The following is a 16,861-nucleotide window of genomic DNA, read 5'->3' as shown; positions in this document are numbered from 1 at the left end:
TCGTCCTGAAATTTTGTTTCATTTTTTCCCAGCTGCATGTTTCAGCTGTTGTTCTGTTATAGTTTTTTTCTTTTTGGGGCAGGAGAAGAAATTGAAAATCTACGGAGATGTTCAACCTACCTTTTATTATCAGTATAATTGGAATATTTTTTTAGGGTACTTGGTTTTCCAATAAGTTGAGTTTTGAGAATGGAGCTGATGCTTGTTAAACTTGTTTAGGTACAGTAGTACCAAGGCCGTGGCACAAGGGGACCGAACCGGGGGACCAGTCTCTCCCCTCCTCCCGAAATGTGAGATAATTACTGATATATACAGGGTGTCCCGCAAATTCGTAAATAGTTAAAAAATTTAAGGAATTGGTATTTGAATTCGGTTTGCGAAAAGGTTATTCACTCAAAAGGGGATTTTTTTTTCGGTACCGGGAAATTTTTTTAAAATCAAATTTTTATCGATAGAGGGCACTGTGCGTGAAAGCAAATCGTAGCTATTGGACCTGAACCTTTCTTCAATATCGTCTGTGACCGAAAAGTTCGTAAAGCTTCAGCCGGTGATTCGTGGCTGAGGTAAAACAACTTCAACAGTGCTTTATCCATCTGTCAATATCACAATGAAAACCTCAAGTGCCAGTGATAGAAAAGTTCAGAAATGACTGTTAATCGTACACCTTGCATTTTGTAAGACTCTGATTTGCTTATTGCCAATGATTTACTTTCGTGCAGCGCCCCCATCGGCAAAAATTTGAATTTTTTTTTTTGAGCAAAAACAAAAACCCCTCTCGTGAGTATAACTTTTTCGCAAACCAAATTCAAAACCCATTTCTTCAATTTTCATGAAATTTCAAACTATTTACGAATTTATGGGGTGCTTGTATAACGAATAACATGGGTAAGTCTATTGTTTGTAACCACCCCCCCCCCCGCCTTCCGAAAGACATTTCTGGTTACGGCCCTGAATAGAAACTTTCTTATTCGGCCCAATTGGGACCGAGGGTCAACCGTCGTAGGAAAAATCTAGATAAACGAGGGAGATTGAAACTAATGCTAAATTAATTATTTATATGCATGGAATCTGTAGGTACTTGATACGAAAAATATGTACGTACTGCATTAATACTTTTTTGATCAGGCATCAAAAATAAGAATATTGTGTTTTCTATCGAGCCAGTGGGGGCGTAAATACTGATAAGAATTATCAAAATACATCAGTGGACTCTTCCATAACAAACAAATTTTGTTAATGAATTTTTTTTTTCAAACCCCTGTAAAAGGGCTTCGATGTATTTCGCTGTGTGTTAACGGACAAAAATTTCAATCCCATGGGCATAGATGCAAACTTATATCCAGTCCATGAGCCCGAGGCCCCCCCTCCGGCCCAATATATACATATATATTTGCCACCATCTCCATAATACCATCTAAATATTGGATTTGAGACCTCCCAATATTTCTGATAACTTTTTTTACGCCTATTCCCGTTGGTCTCCGTTATCAAGAGGTTTCATTTACAATAGTGACATATTCTTATAACACACAATGCCAAGAAAAGGGGTTTTTCTTCAGGGGAAAAATCGGTTTAGGGAAAGATACGGAATAAGTGGGGCTGGATAAGAGACTCATAAAGTCTACTACAGAGGTGCTGCTTTACATGAAAACAATTTGATGGTTTTACATTCTGGAATTTTTCGGTCGAGGAGATGAGGATCAGAAAAGTGTGACCTATTGCAGGAGATGACGATGCCATATAGATACTGTATCAGAAAAAATCCAATGCTGACCATCATAAGCGGATACAAGTTCTCCGGACGAGGGGGGGGGGCGGATTTCCCCTTCCCTCCACCCTTCCGCCTATGCTAATAATAAAAAATGGCCCCCTTCCCCCCATCCTGCCGCCTATGCTAATAATAAAAAATTTTGGGAGAATGGGTTGCGGTTGGCCCCCTTCCCCCACTTCCTGTATTCGCCAATGCTGAACACTCTAAACTTGGCAAAGGTCCTAAACCTTCTTAAAAGTACAGTTTATGAACACACCCTAGTATCATTTTTAAAACTTCGTTTGTATTTTGTCACCCGAAATGAATTTCTTGAGATTGCCTAGGATCACATCCACCATACTGACCAGAAATTGAATCATTTGGTTCCCTTCAAATTTTTTTACGTGGAAAATAATTTGGCGAGAGGTACGTAGGTAGCTATAAAAGTCTATCTAGATAGCTTTGTTTGTTTTCTAAACCACCTAAATAAAAGATTGGAAGTTTGAAAGTGTTAAATAGCTAAAATTTGAAATAAAAATAGTGAAAAAAAATCTATAACTAGAGCTCCCAGTCGCGGAGAAAATTGTCTCTATAACGGACTTCTCGTTATAAGCGAATATTGATTTTTTTTTTTCTGCTGTCAGGTTATAAGTTGCGGAAAGTTCCTGCTATATCTGCATTACAATCGTCATTTTGCTCTAATGTCAGTGGATGAACAGGACTCCAGGCGGTGAATTGATTTTCGGTCTCATAACAATTAATTTTCCAAGACTCTAAATGATTTTTCGTACCGATCGAATAATTAAAATTTACAATTATTGAATTATTGCTCAGTTTCATAGCTGTATGGATTCCTATGCTCATTTCCTCAGTTTAGCGGGATTTGTTCAAAGACTTTAAACTGCAAGTTGCGGCAAATAAGCTCTGGTAGTCACTGGGAGAGACAGAAGCCGAATAAAAGCATCACATTTTCCGTGTATATAGCTGTTCAGTATTGTTAGGCAAAGTCTACCTACTATTCCATATAGCTGGAACGTCTGAAAATATGAAGAGATGGCAAGAAATATTACTTTTCTTCGTCCATATGTATCTAAGAGTAATGTTTACGAGTATAGTTTTCGATGATAAGGGATTATAATCCATTTAGTCTAATTCTTGAAGGAAAAGAAGGAAAAACTGGCCTTGTTTAAAGAGAATTTTGTTGTTATAGTGAAAGCTTCATAATTTGCAACTCGCTACAACCGAAATTTTTTGTATTTTCAACATTAGCTCTACGACAATCAGTTGTTATATTGGACTTTTATTGCATTCTATTTGATTGATTTGGGAGCATTTATCAGTTCCTTTAAAGATACTGTATCGATTCCTTTAAAGATACTGTATCGATTCCTTTAAAGATACTGTATCGATTCCTTTAAAGATACTGTATCGATTCCTTTAAAGATACTGTATCGATTCCTTTAAAGATACTGTATCGATTCCTTTAAAGATACTGTATCGATTCCTTTAAAGATACTGTATCGATTCCTTCTAAAGGTGCTGTATCGATTATTTTAAATATACATATATCCAAAAACAAAACCAATCGTAGTAAACTTCCGTTGTAACGAGTATGTCGAGAATCTCACTATAACGTTAAAGATAAAAAAAAACAGCGAAACCTCGATATAACAATACTCTGCGGACAAAGAAAAAATATCGCTGTAGAGGAATTAGTGTTATAGCGAGAGGCGGTACTTCAGCATTAAACCACAGGGATTTCCAAACCAATCTTGAAAAAATGTCGTTGTAGAGGGATTTATCGCTTTATCAAGTACCGTTGTAGTGAGATTTCATTGTATTCGGTTACAGCAAGTTGAAAATTAGGAAGCAGTCACTAGTAATGACAAAAGACTTCTCAAAAAAATGCTATTTTTTTTTTCTTCTCTCACCTCAAGAATCAAATGTGATTAATCATGATCATAGCACACGCTCCTCATTAAAATTAATCTAAGATACTCCTAACAAAGAATGAACAAAGAAAGTTCAAATTGTTTTAACCTTTTTCATCCGAGTTTTGGGCTTTCTCACTATACACATGGGTTACGTAATGATTTTTTTCAACTTTAGTCTATTCCAGTCGAATGACAAAAAACCTTGCTAAAAAAAACCTTTCAGATCAGCGGGAAAATGTTGACGAGTCCATTCAGCCGTGGAAGTGAGCGGAGGATATAATAGTTGAGACTTCTAATTGTTCAGTTGGTCGAGTAAATCGCTTCGATAATATGAAATTCTATGCAAAAATAGAATATCTACCGCTATGAGACCAAAAATCATCAATTTCACAAATAGAGTTCTGTTCTATTAGAACGAAATGATCCAAAAGATGTTTTAATGCAGATGAAAAAGTAGCATTTTTTTTACAATTTTACAACCTGACCGAACAAAAAAATGGTAATTCGCTAGCAACGAGAAGTTCATTGTAACGACAATTTTCCTTGTGATTGTGAACTGTCGTTGTAACGGAATTTTGCTGTAATATCCATTGCATAAAGCAAGATTATTATTATTGTCATAATTTTTTTAAGTTTCTCCATTATGGAAAGGAAATTCAATGTATCCCTGAAAAAATTCGACAAATTATCATAAATACAGTCAAACTAGGTTAATTCGGGAATAATAGTCACTGGAAAAAAAGTTCGAATTATCCAATTAATCTATCCTGGATCTGTAAAATGACTACAAATTGCAACTTAATCATCAACATTCACATAGGATAATAACTATCAATTATTAAAATGTTATCATCAATCACGAAACTGTTTCCCAAATTTTAAAAATTTATAATTATGATAGTTGATCTTAGCTGCTACATTATTCCGCTGTTCTGGAATCAGCATCGCTGCAGGATTTCTTGATCAAAGCCTGATTTACGGAAACAGATCATGATCATCCGTTAAGAAACTGTTTCCGAAATTTTACCTACCATTCTTATGATATTAAGGAAGTATTATTTTAATTAACGTATTACAAAATTGGAACTTTTTGATATTTTTCATACTCTTAAAAAAATTCAGATTTTGAATGTTATACCTTGATCCTACAGGGTGAAAAACATAATCGGTATTAAGTGGTACACAGTCTTGATGTATCACAGTTGATTAATATTAAAATGGGCATTGAATTATCAAAAAAGACTACAGGAAAACAGAACTTTTTCAAACTTTTATTAGTATTTAAAAATTTGTTTTTTAACTACTTGATCAAGAAAGTCTGGCTTCTTGTAAAATTTTTCCACACTAAATCTGCTCATACAAAAATCATGATTTTTTTTTCTCCCTCCAACTTCGAATTATCCAAAAAATTCTAAAAGGTTCGAATTAAACCAGAAATTTTGACATTAAATTAGATAGAAAACTCCTCAAAGAGAGTTCGTAACAGTTCTAATTACCCAAAATTCGAACTAGCGAAGTTCTACTACATAGTATGATGAATATCAATATGTTTTTTTAACTTACCTTTCCCTTATAGACAAGAAAGAAGATGATATGATGATGAAGAAGAGCGTTAAACTGTTGTTCGTGTGGTGACGTGGGAGGAATTTTTTTAGGTTTTTTTTTTATTTTGCTCTACAACTTGATGCTTCTTGAATCTTTCTTGTGCAGCCTCCGGACGGGAAGTGCCTTCTTCTCCATCTCGTTCAAAACCCTCATCTCTCTTTTTTACTTCTTCGCTCTCTTCTATTTATTAAAAAAAGGAGAAGAGAGTGTGTGAGGAACAACTTTTTCTCTTCTGTGAGTGAAGTCGGGTCTATTTTTGGGATCGTCGTCGACGTTCGTCGAGCGTTGCTTTGTGTGGCTCTTGGCCAAGATGCCACCACCGCGATTGAACGTTAGGCCGGAGAGGCCTACCACCACCACCACCATCATCACATCACACTCATATTTGATCCTCCGCAGTTGTAGATGATGATAGTAATAATAATAGTTTGGGTATCTCTCTCTCTCCCTCCCTCTTTTGACTAACTGGCGAGCACGTCTCAATTCTTTTTTCATTTGTTTCGTGCTCGGTTTGGACTTTGCGTGATCCACTGAATCTAGAGATTTAAATTTTCTCCTCTCCCCCCCCCCCGCTACCGCCGTCCCCCACGAAATGAAGATCTTTGTCCTAGTAAATATTTTTGTTTTTCATTTTCGTAGAGATAACACATGAATATTGCATTCATGAAAATATTTATGATTTTTTTTTTCTTTTCCTGGTACAGGCTCGAATCAAACATTCTTTGCAGGAAAGCACCTTTCCAGTCTGCGGACTAGGAAAGCTGTATTTCTGCCGCTCGCGGGCAGGGCCTATCAGAATAGAGTGGGTCACCCTGTCGCGGGCAAAATAATTTCTTATATCGGATGACTATATGACCCGTATTTTACGGGATTTTTCCGTTATTTTGGCCGTCCCAAATTTTTTAAAACATATTTCCCATTTTTTCAACGAACCTTAGTTGAGCTTCCGAAATAAGAATTTGAATTGCAGTCGATCCCGCTTATAACTTTCGCACTTGGAACGACTTATTTTGGTGGTCCCAACTTTAATTCTCATTAAGATTTCATTTCCCGGTTAAAGTGCATTCCCATTTACAATGTTTTTTATGACGCTTTTTGAAAAACGTTATAAGCGGGTTGCAATTTATTTTCATGACTTAGCTATGATTATTAAAAAAATTATATAATAATCATTTATAATCATATAAACATATTCATCTGACATATTTGTCACACATGCGACTTGCAGTAGCCATCGTTTTCCGCCATTGGCGATTTTTGTAGTAATTTTAGCAATGGCTTGCAACTTTACTTGCATTTGACTTTTTTTTGGTGATAACTGGCGATAGATATCCCGTATTTTCTAATGAAGATCAGATTTATACTAATTTTTCTTCAAGAAAATATGGTCAGCTGATATATATATATTGAGTTATGTGTGTATACTGATATATTGTTTCGGAAAACCTTTCGTTCATTAAGAATAAAATGTAGAAAATCGGTTTTATTTTGTTTTTTTTAAACACGAAATAACGCATTTATTTTCAATTTTTCGCATTTGAAAAATTCAGAGTAGTAAATTTATTTTTAATTTCTTTCATAAATTCAGAATTTTCATCAACTTTGGAATTATTTTTTTCATCCATTCTGGATTTTTTTTTTCATTTATTCTTTATTTTCATCCATTCTGGAATTATTTTTTTCATTTACTCTAAATTTTCATGGAGGTGCTGGAATTAACTCGGTCAATTCTTATTTTCACTTCATGGATTCTGATTTTTCATTAGTTCTCAGACAATTTCTTTCATTAGGTCCTAATTTCAGTTGGTTTTGGAATTATTTCTTTCGCCAACTTAAAATTTTCAACTATTCCAAATTCTCATTAATTTCTTTTTGTTAATTTACATATAATTTTGTCTATACATGTAAATTTTTCAGCATTGCTGTACATTTTGTAATATTGAATGAATTTTTGGATGCCGATTACCCCCTCCTACGGAATATATAAAATCTGAGCTAAAAGGGCCCCAAAATTGTTAAGACGCTTTTGGCCCAGCTATTATTTTCGCACCGGGCCACAACTGGGTGGGTCTGGGACCAGGGCGTCGTACTGGAAGGGGTCGCCAATTTCACCCTTCAACACCTACTTCTACGAGGGGACGCCAAAATGCCAGCTTGCCCCGGTTGACCAAGCATCTAGTCGCGGCCCTGTTCGTGAAAGACATTTGTAAATAAGACAAGAATGGAACCAAAATATAAATTGTGTTTACCCTCATATTATGTATTAAAATATGTGCTCATGCATACAGGGTGCATAGTAACAGGGCGTATGGTATTTTACTGGTAAACCCTTGGTCCTGGTGGCATATTTGAAATTAGAAAAACGGGTAAAACGGTTTTCCCCCATTTTTTTAATGCTGTTTTTCCCCAATTTTCCTCCGTTTTTCGAACATATATGATGGCAGTCAATAAAAAAATATTTGGATGTAGAAATATGTAAGCGAGGCATAATTTTATTGAACCAAGATATAAATTGTGTTCACGCTCGTATTATTTATTAAAAATATATGCATCGCAAAAAAATTTATAGATTTTTCTATGATGAAAAATATATATATATATTGGTTTTGAAATTAATGTGTGTATTGTAAGTTTTTAAAAAAAAATACTATATGCCGACCGCGCGGCCCCTGGGTAGTTTCCCTACGTGTTCCACTGAGCTCAGTGACGTGTTCATGATGATAACCGGAATTGCAAATAATCTATAATGTATGTGACACACATACACAACTGAAATGTTATATATATATATATAACATTATTTTTTAAATTGTATTTTTCCTTTCATTTTTTGAAAATCGAATGGGTGACGACTTTTCCGCGCAATTATGACGTCATAAAAATGTTTCCCGTCCATCAAATTCGTACTGCCATCTATTAATGATTATCAGAACTATAGCTTTTTGAGCTAGGAGAAATTCAAGATACTCCTGCTAAAATCTATTGATGTATGCAAGGGCGTAGCGCGGGGGGAAATTGGGGGTCTGCTTCCCCCGAAATGAGGGGAAAAGTTGGCCTTATCTCTTGTTTGTCACTTTGGTCTCTCCCCCCCCCCCAAACGAAATTTCTGGCAACGCCCCTGGATCTCTATATATTTATGCTTATTTCGAGAATAAAATATAAAAAGCGGTTGTGTGTGTGTTATCTTAGAGGAGAAATAATAATTATATTTCTTCTCAATTCGAAAAAAGTGATTGTGAAGAATAATTTCATTCCTTTCCCAAACTTTGTAGGGGTGGTGAAAAGAGGAGTAATTGTTTCACCGCACGTTGTCTTTTCTTTTTAATTTGGGGTGGTGAAAATGGCAAACACTGGCTGGTATTATTTATTCAAATGCAAAGCAATAAATATTCAATAGATTTTTCTGTGGTGGGGAAAAAAAAAAATAGAAATTAAAAAAAAAAAATTCTTTGAATCGCTATCAGGCTTCGTGGACAGTCACCAGACGGCCTCCTTTTTGACATCATTTCACGTGTCATCCTACGTTTCAAAAAATTCGCCCTTTTGTCCCCTCCCCTTCAGGTTTCTTAAATTAGTTTTTTTTTCTGGGAGAATTTTTTTTCCATGTTGAAACACAAATTTATATATGTTAGATATATTTTATACATCAATATGCTTATGACATATCGCTGACACATAAGAGTTTTTTTAACACATTGGCCAATTTTTTAGCCTTCGAAATTCCCAGAATTATTCCGTTTTTTTAATCGGTTAGGTTAGACCAGTGTTTCCCAAAGTGGGCGATGGAATGGTTCAGGGGGGCGATAGAAGCTACGGATTTAAGGATTGATTTAAGCATAGGATCCTATGGGTTCAATTGAGTTGGGGGGCGATGAGAGAAAAAAATTTTTGAAGAAAGGGGGATGGAATGAAAAGTTTGGAAAACTATGGGTTAGACGGTTAGAGTCACTAACAGCCCCCCTTTTGACGTCATTTCATTTGTTTTCTCCACTTTGAAACATATATTTCTTCATTGATATGAGTGTTTTTGTTGTGCCTTTTTCCCCCACACGCACCCACCAATAGCCGTCGAAATTTCTAGAATTTTTGTTTCTGCTTTTCTTAATAACCCTAGGGTTACTAGTTCCTGGTTTCGAATCTCCCGCGCAACTATGGCGTCATAAAAATTTTCATGTTTACTAGATTAGTGCTGCCATCCATTAATGATTAGAGAACTACAGGCTTTTGTGGAAAAAAAAAATCAAGAGAAGGATACTTTTGCTGACATCTATCAACATAATGTTAAAACGGGTTTTTTTTTAAGATTTATAAAATCTGTTTTCTATTTGTGGCGTAGAGTGACGTGAAATGCTTTGGGGGTAAAATTACAACAATGAATGTAAGTGTTGAAGCTGTGGCGTCTCCAAAGATAGGTCAACAGGGCTTCAGACCCTCAATTATTGAAGGCTTTTTTAAAATTTATTATACTGTATTTCCAAGAGAAAAATACTGGAAATTGAGATCCCAAATATGTTTATCGACACAAATCAATCCATCAGTGGAACACAGAATATGACAGTTCCAAAAATGCCAGGCTGGTAAAGCAGGGGCGTAGCCAGAAATTTTGTTCGGGGGGGGGGGGGAGAACTAAAGTGATAGAACAATAAGATTTGGCCATCTTTTTCCCTTTTTTCTGCCATTTTCCCACATTTCGAGGGGGGGGGGGCCCACTTGGGTTTCAGCAATGGTATCATTAGTGGTTTCAACATTTTTTTTTCGAAAGCAAAAAAAATGAGAATGTCCTTGGGATTAACAGGTCACAGATTTAAAATACAGGACATGTTTCTTTCATCAAAGCACCAATTCAAAACATACCTTCTAGGCAGCACCTACTAACATGCACATAGGTAAATCAAGATACACTTTAAAAAGTTGCTTGTCATGCATGCAATAGATGATGCCAAATGAACACTTCTTTTCCCTCTTGCTCTTCAAGTATCTTTGGAATTCGGACTACTCAAAGTATTTTTTGGCATCCACCACGTCTTCTAGTGAAAGAACAAATTCCTCTAGATTCCTCAATAATTTTATTCTCTCCAAGAATTAAAATAACAGAAAAAACAAGCATGAAGGAAACTTGTTTCAAGACAAGTTTCTTTAAAACTTTAAACTTTCACGCATTCAAAATATAGAATATTCCTGTCCATACAGATGGTTTATTTTAGTTTTGGAATGAATGACCATTTGGTTGAATTTGTTGCACCACAGTTACTTTACCAGAGGGGGCTGAATTATGAAAATGGCCGTGCTTCCATGTCTTTCACGAAAAGTCAAACAAGAGCCTGAAAATGACGAGCAGCAAAGAGACAAAACTCTTCAATAAAAGAGACATCTGCTTTATTTTATCGAACTTCTTGAGCTCTTAAACAAATACAAAGATTATTACAATAAAATCTAAAATACGAGGTAAAACATTAGAAATAGCAACTTATATATATATATATATAGAGACTTTAGATACTTGCATATATATTTGTATAAATATCAAACAACAGCATTCTTACGCACAACTGGGCTATAGACTTTCAACTGTACAAATATATCATAATATACTAAAGATGTTAAAAATATTTGGGTTTCAATATTCAACTAGAGGAACAAAAAATGCAAACAACTTTTCTATTAATTATGTGTGATTTTTCAACATAAATCGGGCAGACTGAGCAGGTTATTCATAATCACACACTTTTATTATGAAAATTTGAAACCATTTTATGCTCACTGTAGCGACAATTCACATACACAAATACTCATTATTGCACATTATTTTCTGTTCCCCATCTTATTGGATTGATGGGAAATAATTGAGATTCACAAACTAATAAAGAAAGATGCAAGATAATATTGATTTGAAGAGCTTTTTTAGACAAAAAGGTCAGCACAAGTTCATTCTCGGGTGGTTGTCATCACCAGCAGATAACTAGCCAACAATGACACTTCAGCCTGAGAAACCCCCTTTCTATTGATGATGACTCCAAAAATCTGATCAGTTAATCAAATCGATTGTTTTGCAAAAAATGATTTAAAAAAAAAAACTGAGATAAAACTTATAAATATAATTTTGAAGAAACAGTGTCTTATATAGACTTATTATTGCTAATTGTATGTGATTGTGTTTCACAGTTTGCATAATCTTAAATGATCATAATTTTTGAGCATGTCAGCTCTCTTGTTATGTGTCGAACCATTTCAACTGACTTTTAGAGAATGTGTGTAGAAATGATCAATACACCAGTGGCATTTTCTACTCATTTAATTCTATGTAAACAGCTCTCTCAACTAGAGCTTCCTTGATGCACTGCGATAAGAAATTGCTACAACACATCCTAATGTGTTATTTACATTAGCAACTACTTTTTTTTCTTTCCGCCAGCCACATATTGCATAATTCGGCTGATCAAAAATATATGAATCAATAATCTACAAATCCATGTTGGAATTATATGATTCACTGATTGACATTTATCGTAGCATAAACATGAGATGACTTTCATGAAAGACAATTTCTTCTTCAAAACTATAAGTCAGGGGTGCCAAACTCTCAGCCTGCGACGTCCCAACAAGATCATAAAACAATTTTTTAAATTAAAAATTAATTCAAATATTTTTTTTAAAATAAATATTATGAAGAATTTACATTAAAAAATTATAAATCCGAATGAATAAGCATTGAGAGCCGATACATACATATATGAAATCAGCTACATATTCGTGAAAAATTCCAAGTCTTTTAGCGACGGTTCCTTGGTTAAGAAATGGATGATAAATGCTGTAGAAAATGTCTGTCTTAAATGTGTTTAAGTATTCCACGATATTTTTCATACAGAGAAGTATTGTGGTCAAAAGAATAACAGCAATAGCTGATAATTTGCATGATCAGTTGGAAGTACTATCCTGAAATGTACAGAGCTTTTCAATAGCACTCAAATTTCAGGTATTCAAGACGTCGCTCAAATGAATGTTTCTTTGGACTTCTGATAGCAATATTATCATTACTGAAGAATATTCAGTTTTTTCTATTCATGAAACCACAACAGGGAAAGATATTTCTGACGTCGAGGATAAATATTAATTTCCATTTTGGTGAAACTTGTAGCAGTGCAAAAGGGTGGTACGTCAGCAAGGGCTGGCAAAATTATAAATTTTGCTATAAGACCTACAGCAAAATGGAAAAAAAATGTATTCAGAAAATTCTTGAACTGAAATTTTGCCATTGCGTCATTTATCAGCATGGTCCTTTGCTGCAAAGAGTTGGAAATAAGCAGCAGCCTTCTCAAGCCTGTGATGGATATTTTGACACCCCAGCTATAAGTAGTTCATCAATTCTGAACATATGGACTTAAATAAATGTAATTAAGTGTGTGTGTGTGTTGTCAGCCAACAATTATAAGTCAGGCTGCTAACATGAAATGAAGAATGCACATGTATCCATTGAATTTATTGACTGGGCTGATTTTCATAAATCTGAGTTGAATACTGCATCTCAGCGGCAACTATCAATAAAAAACATCTGATCTCCCCACGTAATCCCTATTAATACAAAAATACCAATTTTTTTATTACCATTTTTCCCTTTTTAATTAAATTTTAAAGTTTTGAAAAACTTTTGATGCCCCCTGTATATCCAGTGCTTGAAAAATTGATGACCAGGTGCCTGGTCGTCAACCTTTTTTAGTCGTCGCCTGGCGACTAAAAAAATTATCATTGGCACCTAAAACTCTGTAGGTCTAATTAAAAATTGGATCTGAGGAAAATGCAAAATTATTGTAAATAATTTCAGTGACTCTTATCTGTGATAGTACAATCTATGATGCACCCGAAAAAAAAGAAAAATATTATTTTTACTGTTTCTTCTAAAAAACATACATATGTTTGGCTCTTAAGGAATTTGGCTGGCATCTAAATTATTATTTTGACTCACCAAGCCCTGCTGTATATTGCAGTAAATGTTGAAACTATACAGGATGCATACCCAACTCCTCACACAGCAAATTACTGGCTAACTGTTGATCTTAGAGGCATACTTCCAATTAGAAAAAGTATCCAAATAACATATAGATCTCAGATTTCTCATTCATATTGCAAGGGGTTGTCTAGTTATTAAAATAAAAATAATTAATGATAAACAATTAATTCAGATACCCCATCCTCAAAACCTCAATTAGAAAATTGTTGCCCTCTCTTCTGAGGCCAACAACAAAAAACAAAAAATTTCATATCTCTAAGTGTAATGTTTACTGAGATATTTGAATCCAAAAAAACAGGAAAGTTGAGAAAAAACAGCATTAAAAGCATTTTCCCAATATATTAAACTTCTTTTTTTAAAAATTCAAATATTTCAGCGAATACTACAATTGAAAATGTGGAATTGTTTTTCAGCCTCAGGAGACACAGCAACAACTTTCCGATCGGGTTTGTGATCATAGGGTGCCCATATAAAAAGTTAATTTTTTCATTTCAATAACTATACAACTCGTTGCAACATGAATGACGTAGCCTATACATGTTATTTGGAAAATTTTTCATATTGAAAGAATGCCTCTAGGATCAACAGTTCACCAGTAATTCACAGTACCAGGAGTTAACTATGCACCATGTATAAAATATATATATACCAATTCGAGCGAAACACACCAAATTCATCAGTGTAAACACAAATTTGTTCTTCTATTATTACAGATTGAGAAGTACTGTTCAAAAAGTTTCCCTCAATAAAAATAAACACACTTTTTGCTCGATATATTAAAAAAAAATTAATTATTACACCATCCAGATCAAACTCGTTCACCAATCAATTGCTGAATAACATTTATAAATCCCTGTAATTTTTTTTTTCATTTTAAATAAAACTTTTTTTCCATAGCACAATTTCAGTATCCTATAAAGCCAAATGACAGAAATTACTTAATTTTTGGCTAAAACCGTGTATTAGCAACCACAGCTAATTCTTTGTGTGTGCTATCTCTCCTCACAATATATTAAATTCATTTTTTTTCAAGGCGTCTTCCACAGTCCAGTCTGTCAACTCTCTTTGATAATGCACAGCAAATTATGAAAACATGTAAGTATGTAAGTTTTTTTACATTGCACTAACATTTTCAATGAAAGAAAAAATCTGCACAAATGCCATAGCTTCATGCCACAAATTAGAAAAATGATCGCGAAAAGAAAAGATTTCTGTTTGTGCAACTAATTAAAAGTTTTGGATGCAACAAAAAAAAATCCCCCCCCCCTCAACATTACTTGCCCTTCAATCCTGTATATATGGGACATCCATCATTCATAGCCCTATCCTGATGTTTTACTCATTTTGGCACCTTTGTGTACAAGCAGTATGATATTTTCGTAATATATTGTAAATTTGCAATTTTATACTGTCATGACCCCCCCCCCCCCACCAGAAAAAGGTTTCTAAAATGTCCCAGTTTTTATTAATGGATTCCATGTTATTTTGGAATTCTGGGATATTTGTACCGGTTTTTCAGGTACCTCATTTGGCCATCCTAGTCCAAGACCATGAAGTAGTAAATACAGAATTATTTTCTCCATCCAGACAGATGCTTTTTATAACCACTCAAATCATTGACACAAAATAAGTTTTTGTACTACCCACAAACATTTTTTTTTTTTCAAACCGAGCACAACTCAGGTCTATCGCCATAGGCAATTTACTACCTAGTGAGTTGTGCCGGAAGTATGTGTACCTAACAGTCTGAGTGCGTATCTAGTGTTGTGTATGATTTTCAGTGCTGCCATCTATATCTCAGAAGTGAAGTGAATGATGTGTAGTGACTGAATATTTGTACTGTTTGTAGGACTGTTGCTCTCTGTGGCGAGACTTTTTAATGGGGAGATCGGCTCACATTTGTGCCTCAAAGTTGGGAACCACAGAAAACCAACTTCAGCCGACCACCCACAAACTACTTCTTCTTCTTCCCACAAACTGCAAAGAATAAAAATTAATAAACCCTATGGTTCCCATACCGCCCCCCCCCCCAAACAACCTGAAAAAAATACAATTTCTGCTTTGGCCTAATGTAAGTTTTGATTCGATTGATTGAAATCTACTACATTTGTATTATTTGGCAATATATCAATGATTCCCTCTTAATTTGAAAACAGGCGGATTTTGTTGACGGGATTTGGTGGAAAAGTAAGAGCATTCATTTTTCAAAAAAGTAGGAGCCTTGATGATGTTGACCAATCAGAAGACCTGAAGCATCCTAATGGTTGATCAGTAAATGGGTTTAACCTCGATGGTGTGATAGTTCAGTTATCGACTTTCAAAATACAGTGAAAATTGTATGAAATGGAAAGTCAAGAGACTGAAATAATATTCCATTTCAGACAAAGTTGCATTTTGTAAGGGTGCAAATCGAAGCACTAATCATTGAATATATTTTGATTTTATTCAAGACAGGTTTCTGTCTCATACAGTGTCTGTCTTAGACAGGTTTCACTGTATTTAGTTTTGAATACAAAAATGAATGATGAATATAAATTGATGAATAAAATGATACAATATATCTTGTAAATTAAAGTAAAAAAATATTGACCAATAGATGAGATTGCTATAATATTTTTAACTACACAAAACATATTTTAGTTCTGAATTTGATCATTTTGCTGTCTTTCAGAGCTCAGAAATAAAGAAAAAGTACAATCACATCAAAGTTCATCAAATGATAAGCATAATATGCATAAAATTTCAAAAATAATTCCGACTTTTCAGTCTCAAGATTTTCCGCTCAGTCAGCACATTACACAACTGGTAACATGTAGCATACAAATATATTAAATCAGGACTATTATAATCAAAACTACAGTCGAACACAATTGAGACAAACTCACTTCATACAAATTAAACATTTTCCGTGTTGGACATAATTATATCTCCTCGAACGAGTGAATGACAGTATGAATGTGTGTGGCTGTATGAGTGATCAAGTGAGTGACCACAATCGGTTTTTCATTGTCATCATTCACTCAAATGGTCACTCACTTTTTCACTCATATGGTCAGGGGAGGTGAAATGGCTGGGGCAAAATTTCCATGAACCGTCTCGCAAAACATACATAAATATGGAAAGTTTTAACCGATTTTGATTCGATAAAGTAGAGATTTAGCTCAATGCGAGCATTTATTTATTTAATAGAAATTCAATATGAGTAGTAAGCATAACAAAGCCTCCTACATGAAGACTAGTCTATAAGAAGCTTTGCTTATTAAAGTTGTCTGTCATGATCACATGATCACAACTGTTTTAATGAGTTCAGGAGCCGGGCCAAAACATCCTTTGGGACTACATTTATTATTTTAATAAAACACTATATTATATATATATAAAAGAAAAAATTGTATGTGTATTAATGAAACCTTTCAACAGTTTGCCCCCCCCCCCCCACTTTGTAAAGATGCCACTGACTATGAGAGTGGTATTCTTAACACAAGCCAATGAAAGACTCTCATTCTTTTTTTGTGTTAACTGAAGTAGATATATCAAAGTGTAAAACCTCTTGCTCTTTTATGTCAT

General features: G+C 34.5%; 1 protein-coding gene across 2 annotated transcripts in view; it reads right to left on the bottom strand.

Annotated features, from left to right (window-relative positions):
- LOC149067467 (uncharacterized) overlaps positions 1 to 5,450 on the bottom strand; it is a 50,795-nt gene extending 45,345 nt beyond the window's left edge. Inside the window, exon 1 of one of the 2 annotated variants that reach the window (XM_089252738.1) lies at positions 5,248 to 5,450. The gene's annotated coding sequence lies outside the window, so the exon portion shown is untranslated. The remainder of the gene's footprint in view (positions 1 to 5,247) is intronic. The other variant, XM_089252737.1, reaches the window with a different exon arrangement.
- Between the last annotated feature and the right edge of the window lie 11,411 nt (positions 5,451 to 16,861).

Source organism: Pholcus phalangioides, unplaced genomic scaffold, assembly GCF_987345545.1.
Source record: "Pholcus phalangioides strain wild (caught in Gottingen) unplaced genomic scaffold, Ppha-v1.0 ptg000030l_1, whole genome shotgun sequence".
Classification (NCBI taxonomy): domain Eukaryota; kingdom Metazoa; phylum Arthropoda; class Arachnida; order Araneae; family Pholcidae; genus Pholcus; species Pholcus phalangioides.
This window is presented reverse-complemented; position numbering and strand designations above follow the sequence as displayed.